At 39.0% G+C, this 17,626-nt stretch overlaps 1 protein-coding gene across 1 annotated transcript in view; it reads left to right on the plus strand.

Moving 5' to 3' along the window:
* Window positions 1–490: 490 nt before the first annotated feature.
* LOC106089485 (uncharacterized) overlaps window positions 491–17,626 on the plus strand; it is an 87,849-nt gene continuing 70,713 nt past the window's right edge. Inside the window, exon 1 of the mRNA XM_013255329.2 lies at window positions 491–576. The gene's annotated coding sequence lies outside the window, so the exon portion shown is untranslated. The remainder of the gene's footprint in view (window positions 577–17,626) is intronic.

Here is a 17,626-nt window from a genome sequence, read left to right on the forward strand (position 1 = left end):
TTTAGTTCTGTTTTGGAGTTAGAAGTGAACGTGCGCGTTTCCAAATAATTTAAGCTGATTGCTGCGCGTCTCTGAAAATTAAAGTGGAGATTTTCGCGATTCGTTAGAAGCTTCAAGAAAAGTATGTCAAAAATTTTGGTTTTGGGGAATAGAAGAAAAATGCTTGAAAAATATTGTGTATGATGAAATGAAGATTAAGTGATTTGATTTGCATTAAGCGCTCTGCTGTAAAAATGTAAAAGTGTGAATGGTGGAAAAATGAAATAACAAAGAAATTAAATCAAAATTGCGCAATAATGCAATATCGCCTCAAAATATATGTGTAAAACTACATGAACGTGTAGTTGTGCATTTCTAGCTTGGTTTTGTGTTTTTTGTTAAGGCAAATGGTTTTGTGTTTTCCCTCTATGGGAATAATTTATGTGTCTAATTAAGTGCAATATAACCGTAGCCAATTGTTTTGTGGGTATACAAATAATATTGTAAGAAAAAAAACTAAAAAATGTTAAAACAAGAAAAATTAAATAATCAGTGAAAAAAATCGTAATATTATTGAAAGTGTATTTTAAAGTACCGGTATGATTTAGGTTTGCATTTAACCATTAGAATTTAAGAAAAAACAAGCCAAAAGGCATTAAGTTTGTCCGGGCCGAACTTTGGATACCCACCACCTCCGGTATACATAGATGAAAACCCACTTTCGTCACGCTCCGTTGAAAATTGGATAACTTATGCACCCTAATTCGACACGGACATTGAGTGGTCCAATAAATATAAGTCACTGTTGAGTTTTGTATTTCAAATTTCAACAAAATAGAGTAATAAATAAAGCTTTAATGGGCATCAGACCCTTAATCGGCATATCGGTCTATATGACAGATATATGTAAATATAGTACGATCTGAACCATATTTTGGTCCTATATTGGGAGGCCTAAAAATACTCACTGTTTAAAATTTCAACGAAATCGGTTAAAAACTAAAGCTTTTATGGGCTTCAGACCTTTAATCGGGAGATCGGTCTATAAGACGGCTATATCTAAATATAGTCCGATTTGATCCATATTTAGGTCAGACCCATATTTAGGCTTAAGGTAACCCTCTGTTCAAAATTTCAGCGAAATCGGGTAATAAAAAAAGCTTTTATGGGCTTCAGCCCCTTCATCTGCAGATCGGTCTATATGACAGCTATATCTAAATATAGTCCGATCTGAAACATATTTGGGTCCTATGTTAGGAGGCATAAAACTACTCAATGTTTCAAATTTCAGCAAAATCGGGTAATAAATAATGCTTTTATGGGCTTCAGATCCTTTATCGGCAGATCGGTCTATATGGCTGCTATATCTGAATATAGTCCAATCTGAAATGTGTAAAATTTCAGCGAAATCGGTTAAAAAACAAGTAGGAGCGTGCTAAGTTCGGCCGGGCCGAATAATATATACCCTCCACCATGGATTTCTTTTTAGGCAAACAAAGAATATTGAATAAGAATATGCTATTGTGTAATATTTCAGTTCATTTGGATGAGAATTGCGCCTGGTAGGGGCTCAAGAAGCAAAATCGGGAGATCGGTTTATGTAGGAGCTGTATCAAGCTATTGATCGATTCAGATCATATTAGACACGTATGTTGAAGGTCATGGGAGAAGCCGTTGTACACAATTTCTTCCAAATCGCATGAGAATTGTGCCCTCTAGAGGCTCAAGAAGTCAAAATCCCAAATCGGTTTATATGGTAGCTATAACAGGTTATGAACCGATTTAAATCATACTAAGCACAATTAATGGAAGTGATATCAAAACACTACGTACAAAATTTCAGTCAAATCGGACGAGAATTGCGCCCTTTAAATGTTCAAGAAGTCAAGACTCAAGATCGGTTTATATGGCAGCTATATCAAAACATGCACCAATTTAAACCATACTTGGATCAGTTATTGGAAGTGATACCAAAACACCACGTGCAAGATTTCAGTCAAATCGCATGAGAATCGCGCCCTCTAGAGGCTCAAGAAGTCAAGATCCCAGATCGGTTTATATGGTAGCTATATCAGGTTATGAATCGATTTTAAACCTTATTTGGCATAGTTGTTGAAAGTCATAATAAAATAAGTCATGCAAAATTTCAGCCCAATCGGATAGGAATTGGGCCCACTAGAAGCTCAAGAAGTCAAGTCCCCAGATCGGTATATATGATAGCTATACCAGATTATGAACCGATTTAAATCATACTAAGCACAGTTATTTGAAGTCACAACAAACCACTTCATGCTAAATTTCAGCCAAATCGGATGAGAATTGCGCCCTCTAGAGGCTCAAGAAGTCAAGATCCAAGATCGGTTTATATGACAGCTATACCAGATTATGAACTGATTTCAATCATACTAAGCACAGTTATTGGAAGTGATACCAAAACACCATGTGCATTTCAGTTAAATCAGACGAGAAATGGGCCATCTAGAGGCTCAAGAAGTCAAGACTCAAGATCGGTTTAAATGGCAGCTATATCCAAACATGGACCGATTTGGCTCATTTACAATTCCAACCGACCTACACTAATAAAAAGTATTTGTGCAAAATTTCAAGCGCCTAGCTTATTTCCTTCGAAAGTTAGCGTGCTTTTGACAGACAGACAGACGGACGGATTGTCGGACGGACAGGCGGACGGACATGGCTAGATCGAATTCAAATGACGATCACGAATATATATACTTTATAGGGTATAAGGTGCATATTTCGAGGTGTTACAAACATAATGACGAAATTAGTATACTCCCATCCTATGGTGGAGGGTCTTCAAGACCCTTTAGTTGGATATCGGTCTATATGGCTGCTATATCTAAATAAAATCAGATTTAAACATTTAAGTCAGATATCGGGACCCCTAAAATAACCCACTATTTCAAATTTCAGCGAAATCGGGTAATAAATAAAGCTTTTATTGGCCCAGACCCTTTGTCGGCAGATCGGTCTATATGACGGCTATATCTAAATATACTCCGATCTGAACCATATTTAAGTGAGATATTGGGGCCTAAAATAACCCACTATTTCAAATTTTAGCGAAATCGGTTAAAAAAATAACGTTTTTATGGGCTTCAGAGCCTTAATCGGGAGATCGGTCTATATGGCAGCTATATCTTAATATAGATCAATCTGGACCATATTTGGGTGAGAGGTCGGGAAGCAGTAAACAACTCACTGCTCCAAATTTCAGGGAAATCGGATAAAAAAAGCATTTATGAGTATTAGACCCTTTTTTGGCAGATCGGTTTATATAGAAGCTATATCCAAATATGGTCCGATTTGGCTCGTTCAAGAACTTAACCAGCGTGCATAAAAAAAACGTATTTGCGCCATTTTCAGCTCAATATCTCAATTTTTGATGGCTGTAGAGTGATTACAACAGACGGACGGGCAGACGGATAGACAGACAGACGGATAGACGGACAGACACCCGGACATCGTTAAATCGTCTAAGAGTTGCAAAATTTCACCCGACAAAAATTGTGGCTCAAGAAGTCAAACCAGGAGATCGGTATAGGATTTGCAATCGCTATCGAGTGATTTCGACAGACGGACGGACGGACATGGCCTGATCGACTCAAAATGTCGAGACAATCAAGAATATATAAATTTTATGGGGTCCGTAATCAATATTTCCAGGTGTTACAAACGGAATGACTACATAAGTATACACCAACCTTATGGTGGTGTGTATAAGAATGATGCCTGTGCTAAATTTGGCCATCGAACTAAAATTACGAACTGCAGTTTGTGCACAAATTAATATGGATAGACAAATAGTTAATTCGAATCAGAAATTGATTCTGAGTCGATCGGTATACTTATCAATGGGTCTAGCTCTCTTCCTTCTGGGTATTACAAACAAATGCACTAAATTATAATATCCTGAATTCTATGCTACACCTAATGGCTCTGGACTTTGCGCCAGACAAATTTCTGCAGGCAATTGGCATAAATCTTCTCCCACAGCCAGACAACCATTGAATCTCTGGGGAACATAATTCCGAATTCAAAAACCGTCCTCGTCTGTCACAGGTCTCGCACTGAGATGATTTAACAGTTCAAAAAGCACCTGTGTTGGGTGCCGGGCCAGAGAGATATCTCAGATAATTTTATAGTAAACGAGACTAGGAACAACCTTACACATTTCAGGCGAACTGGATTCTGTGAGTAAGCCTCTAGCGACTTATTAGCTAAGGCTTCAGGATCAGCCCCGAAGGGCAACGGATTATAGATGGTCACATCTATCATCTGGTTGTTTGTCCGTCTACACTTGAAGAGGTCTACCGTTTTACTGTCACTGGCTAGAACGGACGTCTCAGTCATTGTGTCCGTCATTACAGGTCATTTGTATGATCGGAAAACAAGCTGACAGACTGAAGGTTGCAAGTAATGACTTCTTCAAAAATTGTGAAAACGTCGAGGAAGAAGAGACTAATATACGCTGTGTGCGTTTGTCCCCCACTAGCAGTCAGATGGAGTTCCACTTTAGGTTCTCAATTCTTTGAGAAGTTGTCTGATTTAGCGGATGTGAACATACGCAAATTGTGGGGCTTTTAAAGGCGATCTGGATGGTTTGACAGTTAGGAACTAGAAGGCATATACCTTCTCCTGATCCTGTAAAATCACAATGGACGAAAACGTCTAAGTGAGTCTAATGACATCTGCCACTTAAACCTAACCTATGTTGGTAATGTAGACCATGTGCTTTCACAAAATAATGAGTATAGTATATATTGGGCCTTTTCTGTAAAGAGACACTGGACATTTTAGGTGCTGATTTGCAGATCAAATGCAAATTGCAAATTTTGGCCATGAACATTCCACTAAGGAGCAGGGGCAAACTTCTCACATATCAATGACTGCAGTGCGATTAAAGTTTAAGCTCAATGATAAGGGGACTCCTTTTTATAGCCGAGTCCGAACTGCGTGCTGCAGTACGACACCTCTTTGGAGAGAAGTTTTACATGGCATAGTACCTCACAAATGTTGCCAGCATTAGGAGGGAAAAACCAGCGCTGAAAATTTTTTTTCTGATGGCTTCGCCATGATACGAAACCAGGCGTTCACCGTCAAAGGCGGACATGCTAACCTCTGCGCTACGGTGCCCTCCAGATCATGGTCCTTAATTCGTTTGCGGGCGTCTTCAACATCAGAGGAGTTCGTTTCCACCCGCCCCTAACCTGGAAAGAAACGATGTTACTAATGTTCATTGGTTATTTAAAGACGCTCGCCTTCTCTTTTCGAGTATCATATGCACACTGTAATGTGGTAAGATCCAGTGCCACCCGACTGAAACTCTCCTCTAGAAAAAGGTGATTGTACGCGACTGCAGTTTCAGTTACTCCTTATACCACTGAAGCATTCCATTATCCGCAAACTGTGGATGCGCCCGTTAGGTTCAGCTGAGCTTCCCATGGTAATGATGAACAACACACACAAATCAGAGCACAAAGTTCTAACCCATGTGCTTTTCGTAGTTGTCCAGCGCCGGCCGGAAAATATAAGTCTAAAGTACGTAAATGGTAACACTGAACGCCTGGGCACGAAACCTGACGATACCACTAGAAACAAGTAAAAGCGTGCTAAGTTCGGCCGGGCCGAATCTTATATACCCTCCATGGATCGTATTTGTCGAGTTCTTTTCCCGGCATCTCTTCTTAGGCAAAAAAAGGATATAAGAAAAGATTTGCTCTGCTATTAGAGCTGTATGAAGATATGGTCCGGTTTGGACCACAATAAAATTATATATTGGAGACCTGTGTAAAATGTCAGCCAATTCGAATAAGAATTGCGCCCTTTGGGGGCTTAAGAAGTAAAATAGAGAGATCGATTTATATGGGAGCTGTATCAGGCTATAGACCAGTTCAGACCATAATAAACACGTATGTTGATTCTCATGACACGATACGTCGTACAAAATTTCAGGCAAATCGGATAATAATTGAGACCTCCAGAGACTCAAGAAGTCAAGACACAAGATCGGTTTATATGACAGCTATATCAGGTTATGGACCGATTTGAACCATACCTGGCACTATTGTTGGATATCATAACAAAACACGTCGTGCAAAATTTCATTCCAATCGAATAAGAATTGTGCACTCTAGAAGCTCAAGAAGTCAATACCCAAGATCGGTTTATATGACAGCTATATCAGGTTATGGACCGATTTGAACCATACCTCGCACTGTTGTTGGATATCATAACAAAACACGTCGTGCAAAATTTCATTCTAATCTAATTTCATTCATTGTGCACTCTAGAGGCTCAAGAAGTCAAGACCCAAGATCGGTTTTTATGGCAGCTATATCTGGTTATGGACCGATTTGAACTATACTATGGACAAAACACGTCATGCAAAATTTCATTCCAATCGGATAAGAATTGCGCACTCTAGAGGCTCAAGAAGTCAATACCCTAGATTGGTTTATATGGCAGCTATATCAAAACATGGACCCATATGGCCCATTTACAATTCCAACCGACCTACACTAATAAGATGTATTTGTACAAATTTTCAAGCGACTACCTTTCGACAGACTGACGGACAGACGGACGGACATGACTAGATCAACATAAAATGTCACTACGATCAAGAAAATATATACTTTATGGGGTCTCAGACGAATATTTCGAGTAGTCACAAACAGAATGACGAAATTAGTATACCCCTATCCTATGGTATACAAATTTTCAGCGGTGATTTTCCACTCCTAATGCTTTGTCAGGTAACATGCCATCTAAAAACTTCTCGCCAAAGAGGTTTCGCACTGCGGTACCCCGTTCGAACTCGGCTATAAAATGAGGCCCCTTATAATCATTGAGCTTCAAACTTGAATCGGACTGCGCTCATTGATAAGTGCGAAATTTGCACCTGTTCCTTAGTGGAATGTTCATGGGCAAAATTTGTAATTTGTATAAAGTACATAAAGTCTTCATCATAGCCGCCAGAATTTTTGCACAAATACATCTCATATTGATGTAGATCTACTGGGATTTTGGGTTTTTTGGGCCGAATCGATTGATATAGGTCCCCTGTAAACTATTCCCTCGATGTTAATCTCTTATCGATGCAAAAGTAAACTGTAGAAATCATCTACAGTTGAATACAGTTTTTCCGGTAGCAATCGTAGTTATTTACCAACAACCCAGGAGCATCACGATATGACTTTAGAGTCTAGACTCTTGAACCTTCCACTAAACAAACAAGCTTAAGAGCTCATAAAGTTTTCTCGCTATCTTTATTACTTGAATTAAAACTTAATTAGAAGTTTAAATTCCACTTTCTACGAATCAAATCCATGATGCCCCTTCCCAGCCATAATAAACCTTTTTGTATTAACACAAAGTTTTTGTTATTTCAATTTTATTTAACTGTGTAAAACAAAAGTTAACTCTCATATAAAACATGAAACTTGACCATGCACATTTAATTACAAGCGCTCACCATTAAGAACGTTGAAGAATAACTCAAATAGTTTTTTTTTTCACATTCACACACAAACAACATATACACTTTTGAACTTTTACATAGTTGGCAACCCTGACCTACATTAAAAATTAAACATTGAACAAAGCGCAAGCACAGTAAAATCACTTTGGAACTTTGTTCATCAACAATTTTATGGTTCAAACATTTAAAGCAAAGGTTCAACATTTTTAACAACATAAAATTCAAGAAGAAACGAGAAGAAAAAAGCACAAAGGCAGTAATAAAATAAGAGTATGAATAATGAACCACATAAAATACTACTTCAACTATTCAACATATAAGAGGGATGGGTTCGAATGGTAAACAACGAGTCAGAAAACAATAAAGACGTGGTGTTCAAGTTGAAGAAGGAGGGTCTATGGGTGTCCTACGAGCCATTTACAACAGGTCGAGATTTGGCAAAAATCTTCAGTTGAAGCTGCGTGTGGAAAATAAGTTGAGGTAAGAGGTGGGCATTTTAGTTCCTTTTAGTGATCGCTCCTTTTAGTTCCGCTCCACAAAAGGAACTAGTTCCTTTTCTTAGTTCCGTAGTTCCTTTAACATTTGCGATCCCCTTTTATGTTTCCTTTATACAAAATAAAGAAAGAGCTTTGAATTTTGTTTTGAACCTTACAATTAGTGTTATTATTTGTACATATAGATTAAAATATTCTGACTGTATAAGTAATTGAATTTAAAATTTATTTTTTGTACTTTGTTTTAAACAAGTAGTAAGTCTCAATGCTAAAAAACACGAATCGAAGCACGTCAAACAATCTAGACTTGTTGGCAATAAAAAAAAATAATATGTGGATGCCACCACGTTTATTGATTTGTGTCAAGACATATGAAGCTGAAAAATATGGCATGCCAATCAGCTGGTCTACAAATTAACAAAAAGAAGAAAAAGAAAAGTATACATGCAAAACAGGAACTATGGAACTTTAAGAAAGAAAGAGATGGAACTAGTTTCAGCAGTTCCTTACTTAGATATGTTCCATTGAACTAGTTCCATCCGGAACTACCCAACTCTTTTCGAGGTAATATGAAGTTTGCCAGATCTAGACTTATGTAGGCCATTCTTTGATCTACTCTCAAATACTTGAAATGAGAGTCTCCCAAATTTTCATTTTAAAGGATTTTAATGGGGTAGGTTAGGTTACGTAGAAAAAAGGGTGCAGATATAAATCCGCCCCATGCCACTATGGACATACACCTAAGCCAGTAATCGGCTTGTTGTGCACTCTAAAAACTTTAAATTTTAAGTTTGAAGTTCCGTGCTACTTACAACGTCTTAAGTGACGGTATCTGTTAGACGCGAAAGCCGGGCAATGACAAAGGAAATGCTCCAACGTCTCATCATCTTCTCCACATGCCATCACTTGCCGCACCTGTTTTATATAAGTGAGCTCGTATTCCTATGTGTCCCGTTATGATACCAATAGCTATACTGACCTCCTTTTTGCTTCCTTTCAGTAATAGCCTCGTCTAATCACGATCTGGATCCCCCATAGGATTTCCGCCTACCGACCGTTTCGCTGTTCCACAATGTTGCATGAGCATACGTCGCCCACTCCCTTAACTCGGACTGCGTCGTGCCGGAAGGCTTCGGGTTAACCAAGTTTATTGTCGGCAGTCCTCTGGCCTTCACCGCTAAACAGTCTGCCCTTTTATTTCCCCTTACTCCGTTATGGTCCGGCATCCAAACTATGAGGATTTTGACATCGTCAGAGAAGGCGTTATTCTCCTTCTTACACTGCAAGACTGTTCGTGACCTTACCGTCCTGGTTGTTATTAGCCTTATGGCAATTTTACTGGACCATATTATGGGCCCTGGGTTCTCAATGTAAATCCCCAGGCCCACTCTGTCATCTAGCTTTAATGGCAATGCTAGGGATCTCTCAATCCAAGACGGTGCCGATGGCAGCAGTGCCTCGCACTCGACTTCAAGGTTCATTTCAGGCATCCGATCGGAAACCTCTTCTCTTCCTTCCCGGTTTCCTATCGTCGCCTCGATTATATCGCGATGGTATGAGCTGTTCCCATCCTCAATCCATTTTCCCATCGCCTTAAGTCTTATAGCCGCAGTGGCTGCCTCACACTTACTCTGTAGGTCAATGGGTCGGATATCTAGAATAGTCTCCAGTGCCCTAGTGAGCGTGCTTCACTCCTCGCTCCGCCTACGCCAAGACAACATGTCCTCTGAACCTGTCGTATGGTCCTTATGTTGCACTTTTTCTTCATAGCAGTCCACCAAACTACTGAGGCGTAAGTTAGTTTTGGTCTTTTCATGCTCCTGTAGAGCCAGTGGACTATCCTTGGATTCAGGCCCCATTTCGAGCCTACGGCCCGTCTACATAGTGCCCAACATCTGTGAGCCTTCTCAGTACGCTCCTGAATGTGACACTTCCAATTCAGTTTCCTGTCCAAGATCACACCTAAGTATTTGACCGTGTTAGATATCGAAATCGTCTCCCTCGTGAACAGACATATTTCAGTCTTCTCTGGGTTAACATTGAGGCCTCTGGGTCTGGGTTGATGGGGTAAGCACTACTCTTTTGATACCAAATTTAAATACAATATATCACAGAAATTTATTCGAAATTAAATTTTTATAAAAAAATGTTTTGATCACAAAAAAAGGAAATACCTTTAAATTCGACCGGGCCAAACTTTAGATACTCACCTCCTCACTCACCATGCAAAATTTCAAATTTACTCGTGAATATTCCATTAAGGAAGAGGGTCAAACTTCTCACATATCAATGAGTGCTGTCCGATTCAAGTATTAACCTCAATGATAAGGGGCCTCCTTTTAATGGCCAAGTCCGAAAGGAGTGCCTTAGTGCGACACTTTTTAGGGGAGAAGTTTTTATATGGTTTCTATGCATGGCAAATCTCATCGGCACAAGGAGGGGAAATTCACAACTGAAAATATTTTTTCTGTTATTCTCGCCGGGGTTCGAACCTACGCGTCCAAATCTCATTGGTGGCCATGCTAACCTCAGAGCTACGATCGCCGCTGCCATAAATATATCTTTAATCACTTTTTAAGAATATGACCCTAAATTGGCAGATTGGCGGTCTGTATGGCATCTGTGTGTAAATTTTTGGATGTTGATTGTCCCTCCCCCATTTCAACGTCACTGCTATAACACTTGCAAAACTTTAAACTATTCATTAACTGTCTACCATGTATGCATGTGCTCTTATAAGCGCCCGGTATGATCAAATTCCAAAATATTACCCAAGTTATTTGTGTTAAAAATTTGAACCTTTTGAACTGCAAAATTTTGTCTATTTACATGCACCTATCATCTATGGAAAAGCTACTGAGGCTGCGAGTGCTGCTAATGCATGAGCTGAGTTGGTAGGTTGCTTGCTCTTTAATAATTCTTTGGGTTGTTGTCAATGAGCTGCGATTCAGGCATTCCCATCGGCCGCATCAAGGCAAACGAGATGCTGTGTTTATTTAACTCTTGACTGTGGCGGTACTGAATTTGGGTTAACACATTAGCTAGTCAGACTAAAGTCTACTTGGCGGTTCAGGTATACGAGTATGCGTCTGCATATGGGAATGTAGTTATTTTAGCCTTCTGAACGATGTTTTTTTTTGGTCTACTAGTAGGCTCTTTGTTTTGGTCATAAATGAAAAATGTAAATAAAACTTAAAGTATGCAAAACAGACAACAAAGCCGTTGCAAAAATTTCAAATTTTTGTGAAGGTCGTTGATGCGTTGTTGGATATTGCGGTAGTTAAATGAATGACGTAGATTTTGCACTCATATATGAATGTTTAGGTTTGGGCTCGATTTTGACGTAGACTCAATTTGTTTAAGAAATAAGTTGGGTTTATTTACTGGAAGAGTTCGTTATGTGGCCAGCTATGTTTTGGGCTTAAATGTGTGAAATAGCAAAAAATGGCGTTCGCCATTGCAAAATTTTTAATGAGGATTCTCATATAACCCACAAATCGGGAAGCAGGTCCAGAGGTCGTATTGTGGATACCATGATAATGACTAACTAGGATTTCCGGCTTAGAAGTTTCACGAAGCACGCCTATTTCAAGAAGTGATCGATTGAAATCACCCTTTACGCCAGTCAGTCTGTAGAGAGCTTGAAATTCTGCATTAATACTTCTTAATAATGCAGGTTAGTTGGGATTGTAAATTGGCCAAATCGGTCTATGCTTTAGTATAGCTGCCATATACACCGATATCGGATCTTGACTTCTTGAGCCTCTTGAGGGCGCAATTCTTATCCGATTTGGCTGACATTTTGCACCAAGTGTTTTATTTTGTGTTGTGCCAAGTATGGTCCAAATTGGTTCATAACCTGATACAGCTCCCATATAAACCGATCTCGGATCTTGACTTCTTAAACCGATAGAGGGCGCAATTATTATCCGTTGTCGCTGAAGTTTATCACAAAGTCTTCACCTTCATTAACAGTGCTAAGTATGGCTGAAATCGCTTGATAACCTGATACAGCTTCCGTATTAACCCATATCAGATCTTGACTTCTTGAGCCGCTAGAGGGCGCATTATTATCCGATTTAGCTGAATTTTTGCATGAAGTGTTTTGGTTCTACTTTGAACAACTGCGCTAAGTAAAGCTGGTTCAATCAGTTCATAACCTGATATAGCTTCCATATAACCCAATTTCGGATCTTGCTACTTTTATGAGCTCAATACTCCATATCGGGAGGTCGGTCTATATGGCAGCTATATCCAAATATGGTCCGATCTGGACCATATTTGACAGAAATGGGTAGGAGTCTACCAGAACACACTGTGCCAAATTTCATCGAATAAATGGTAATAAATGGATCTTTTATGGCCCCAATACACAATATCGGGAGATCTGGCGTTCGTTCTATAGGCCAACTATATCCAAATATAGTCCGATCTGAACCACACCTAACAGAAATGGATCTACCAGAACTCACTGTGCCAAATTTCATAGAAATCGGATGAAAAATTACGAATTTATTGATTCAACACTTTAAGTCTGGATATCGGTCTATATAGCGGCTATATATAACTAAAATCCGATTTTATGAGATCAGAAGACTAGGTTTATATACAAAGAATACGAAATCATCAAAAATTATTTGCAAAATATTTTTATACCCAAGATATCCGCAAAATTATAAACACCCAAATAAGAACCCAAAAAAGGTATTAATTGGGTATTACCTTTTTGTGGAGAAGGTTTATGGGAGTAGATTACGAATATGTTGTTAAAAACAAATTCAACTCCCTTTGCGGACCAGTAGGTTTTTTTTTTTTTAATTTTCAAGTTTTGTTGCCTGCTAGGACTAAGATCATTTCATTTTACAATTTTTGTTTGTTCCTCTTTCGAGACGAGATCAATGATCGCAGATTTTCTTCGCAAATGGAAAAGGAAGGTCAGAGATCGCAGCACACGGCAACCACTATGGGACGCATTTGTATTTTAATTAGAATTACTTATTATGTTGGTATGTTGTACTTATACCCAATTTATTACGAAAACGACTCTAAAATGTAGATTCCACACGAACCGCGCTCGACAACCCTGTCTGTTAGCTTTTACTTTTCCCAATGCATGTGTTTTTGTTTAATGGCAGATTTTTTGTCCGCACAATTACACTATTCCCATGGTATACACATGATGCTATGCATCTGTTGAAAGTTGTATTTATGGATTCGAACGCCAGACGACGGCAACGGCTCTCGTTGTTGCTCGATGTGCCCAGGTTCGAATCCCGCCCGGGCTCCGCCGAAGTTTCTCATTTTCAATTTTTGTGCGCCTTAGTGCGAATTTAATTTTACAATTTATGTTTGATTCTCTTTCGAGGGAGGGTACCCATAGGTCGGCAGGGGCGGTTGAAGAGGCGTGGGAAAGAACGAACGAATAATGAAATAAAGGGTATTTGGAGTACATAAACAATTTGTACTGGGGAGATACATATGGTAGTTAGTAAGAAATATATTTTTCGCGTGGTGTTAATGAAGGCGCAACAGAGTGGAATAATTATTGCTTTCGTCCTTTCCCTACCATCACCGAATGATGGGGGTATATTCAATTTGTCACTCTGGTTGCAACACAAAGAAATATCCATTTCCGCCCCTACAAATTATATAAATATATGTATAAAAATTTTCGATCGTTGTATAACTTTAAGACGATTCAGCCATGTCCGTCCATCAGTCTGACTATCATTATCATGCCACATTCTTCGAAAATGAAGATAATGCGCTGAAACACTTCACTGCCAGGTTAAGATCGAAGATAAGGTATATCGGACTATATCTTGATATAGCCCTTATATAGACCGTTGTGCCGAATTAAGGTCTAAGTGTCATTAAAGCTAAATTGTTTAACCTATTTTGCTAAAATTTGGCATATGGAGTTGTATTTGGCTCCTCGATATCCGTTCCCAGTATGGTCCAGATCGGATTTTATTATTCCCATCACCATCTATCTAGTCATTCCGTTTGCAAATGCAAATTTTGCCCATGAACATTCACTAAGGAACAGGGGTAAACTTCTCACATATCAAGGAGTGCAGTCCGATTCAAGTTTAAGCTCAATGATAAGGGGCCTCCCTTTTATAGCCGAGTCCGAACGGCGTGCCGCAGTGCGACACCTCTTTGGAAAGAAGTTTTACATGGCAAAGTACCTCACAAATGTTGCCAGCATTAGGAGGGGAAAACCACCGCTGAAAATTGTTGCTGATGGTCTCGCCAGGATTCGAACCCAGGCGTTCAGTGTCATAGGCGGACATGCTAACCTCTGCGCTACGGTGGCCTCCATTGCAACACCTCGAAATATTGATCCGCGTTCCCATAAAGTATATATATCTTGGATCGATTCGACATTCTGATTCGATGTAGCCATGTCGACCTTCCGTCTGTCGAAATCACGAAAGCGGTTGGACGCGTAAAGCTCGCCGCTTGAAATTTTGCACAGATACTTAATATTGATGTAGATCGTTGTGGATTGCAAATGGGTCATATCGGTTAGATGTGGACATAGCTCCAATATAAACCGATCTCCCGATTCGAATTCTTGAGCCCCTGGAAGCCGCAATTTTTGACCGATTTGGCTGAAATTTTGCACGTATTTTTTTTTTTTTTTTTTTTGAGTCGTTCAGTGTGTCGATTTAGACTTTTCGTCATCTCTATTGAGGGTTAATTGGGTTGATATATACATTCTAGGTGGTTAGTGGTAAGAACTTAATACCTTTTTACTTCCTTTTGTATTTTTTATAAGGCAAATAATTAATAACCCGCAATAAAATTTTTTTTGTATTGAATAAGTTTTCGGTCTTATATTGGCTTAAAACTGCTGTGCGATCCTAAATTCATAAGCCAAACCGTTTTCTGCTGATCACCGAAACCCAGTTTTTGTTGTCTGGCATCGATTCCTCGACATTACAAAGCAATTCAGTTGTTTTTTGGCATTATTTTTTCGTCATTATACCAAAGAAATAACAATTGCTTTCAATAGGTATTGTATTAAAAACTTACGACAGGTTCACTCAACATTTCAATATATTTTTAATTGCGAGTCAAATCGATTTAAATGGTCTCTGTAGTTAACACGCCATACACTTTTATGAGGTTAAGGTGTACAATCAATTTTGATCGTAAAAATATTCAGCATCTTTCCGCAATTCACTATCTGTACGAATCAGACGAAATTTGTGGGCAATTATAAAGAGAGGCAAAAATTTGTACGAGTACGTTTTAATTTACGTAACCCACGCATCAGCTATTGAGAGGAGAAATAACTTAAGTTATGGAGAATAAAAAATTAGAAGAGGACTTGGGTGAACAATCTTATCTTATATTGGGTTGCCCAAAAAGTAATTGCGGATTTTTCATATAGTCGGCGTTGACAAATTTTTTCACAGCTTGTGACTCTGTAATTGCATTCTTTCTTCTGTCAGTTATCAGCTGTTACTTTTAGCTTGCTTTAGAAAAAAAGTGTAAAAAAAGTATTTTGATTAAAGTTCATTCATTAAAGTTTTATTAAAAATACATTTACTTTCTTCCAAAAAAATCCGCAATTACTTTTTGGGCAACCCAATATATAAAATTCAATTTGTGTTTGTTTGTCGGTTTGTTTGTTTGTTTATTTGCCGCTTTGTTTGTTTGTTCCGTATAGACTCAAAAACGGCTGAACCGATTACCTTGAAATTTTCACAGATTGTATAGGTTGGTCGGGAAGGGGGCGGACCCTCCCCCTTACCTCAAAAGTACTACCCAAAAATAAAAATGGACCGACCGGGACAATATGAGATTAAAAAAAAAAAGGTATTCAAAAGTAGAATACGAATTTCATAATAAAAGTAGGGTCCAAGTACCTGGGGAGCCGCTCCAGCCCCAAAACCCCTTAAAATAGGTTTATTTGACGATCATGACAATGTGGGACTCAAATGAAAGGTATTCGGGAGTAGATTACGAATATGGTCAGGAAGTAGGAATAGGCTTTATAATTTATTGATAACGGAAGGGGGCAAACCCTCTACCGTTACCCCAAAAAACACTACCCAAAATCAAAAGTCGACCGATAAGGACAATATGGGTATCAAGTGAAAAGTATGTGGGAGTAGATAACGAATTTGGCATATAAATTCATGTCGAAGTATAGGGGCTCACCGTATCCCCACAATAATGCCCAAAATGGACACATTAGCCAATCACGGATATATGGGACTCGGTTTGTTGACAGAAAAACGGCAAAATCGATTTTCTCGAAATTTTCGCATATTGTGTTGAATGGTCTGGAAGGAAACATAGGCTATAGAATTTTTCAATATCGTAAGAGGGAGAGTTCCCCTTAGCAAAAAACACCACCCAAAATCAAAAGTCGACCGATAAGGACAATATGGGTATCAAATGAAAAGTATGCGGGAGTAGATAACGAATCTGGCATACAAATACATGTTGAAGTATAGGGGGTCACCTCACCCCCACAAAAACTCCCAAAATGGGCACATTAGACAATATGGGACTCGGTTTGTTCCTCCGTATAGACTGAAAAACGGCATAACCGATTTTCTCGAAATTTTTGCATATTATGTAGAATGGTCTGGAAGAAAACATAGGCTATATAATTTTTTTACCCCAAAAACAGAACCCAAAATCAAAAGTGGACCCATTGGGACAATATAGGTATCAAATGAAAGATATTGGTAAGTAGATTACGAATATGGTATTAAAATTTTAATCTAAGTACCCGTCGGGCCGCCCCAAGCCCAAAACTGCCCCAAACAGACATATTGGATGTTCATTTCAATATGGGGCTCAAATGAAAGGTATTCGGGAGTAGATTTCGAATCTGCCATACAAAATCGAAGTATAGGTGGTCATGCAAGCCCTCAAAAACGCTATCAGACCCATTATGACCATATGACACTTGGCTGAACCGATTTTCTTAAAATTTTCATAGATTGTGTACGTTTGTCCGGAAGGAATCACAGGCTATATAATTTTTTGATATCGGAATGGTATTGTACCTCGCAAATGTCGCCAACACTAAGAGGGCATAAACACCGCTTTGTTCGACGTTCTCGCCAGGATTCGAACGCGTTCAGTGTCATAGGCTACAATGGCACGAATTCGATATCAGCATTCAGGGCGAAGGGTCCCCACCCTAAAAAGATATTAGAGAGTTAAAGAAGGCCCGCTAATAATTAGAAGGGGCAAAAGAATTTTTCTGACATTCTCTAAAGATTTCGAACCTAGGCATTTAGAGTCATTGCTGGCTATGTTAGTTTGTATACAACAATGGTCATTAGAGGATCCGTTGTACAAATCGGATAATAATTGCGACCTCTAGAGGCTCAAGAAGTCAAGATCCCAGATCGGTTTATATGGCAGCTATATCAGGTTATGAACCGAATTGAATCATACTTAGCACAGTTGTTGAATATCATAACAAAACACGTCATGCAAAATTTCATTCCAATCGGATAAGAATTGCGCTCTCTAGAGGCTCAAGAAGTCAAGACACAAGATCGGTTTATATGGCAGCTATACCAGGTTATGGACCGATTTGAACCACACTTAGCTTATATGGCAGCTATATCAAAACATGGACCGAGATGGCCCATTTGCAATACCAACCGAC

Source organism: Stomoxys calcitrans, chromosome 4, assembly GCF_963082655.1.
Source record: "Stomoxys calcitrans chromosome 4, idStoCalc2.1, whole genome shotgun sequence".
In the NCBI taxonomy this organism is placed as follows: domain Eukaryota; kingdom Metazoa; phylum Arthropoda; class Insecta; order Diptera; family Muscidae; genus Stomoxys; species Stomoxys calcitrans.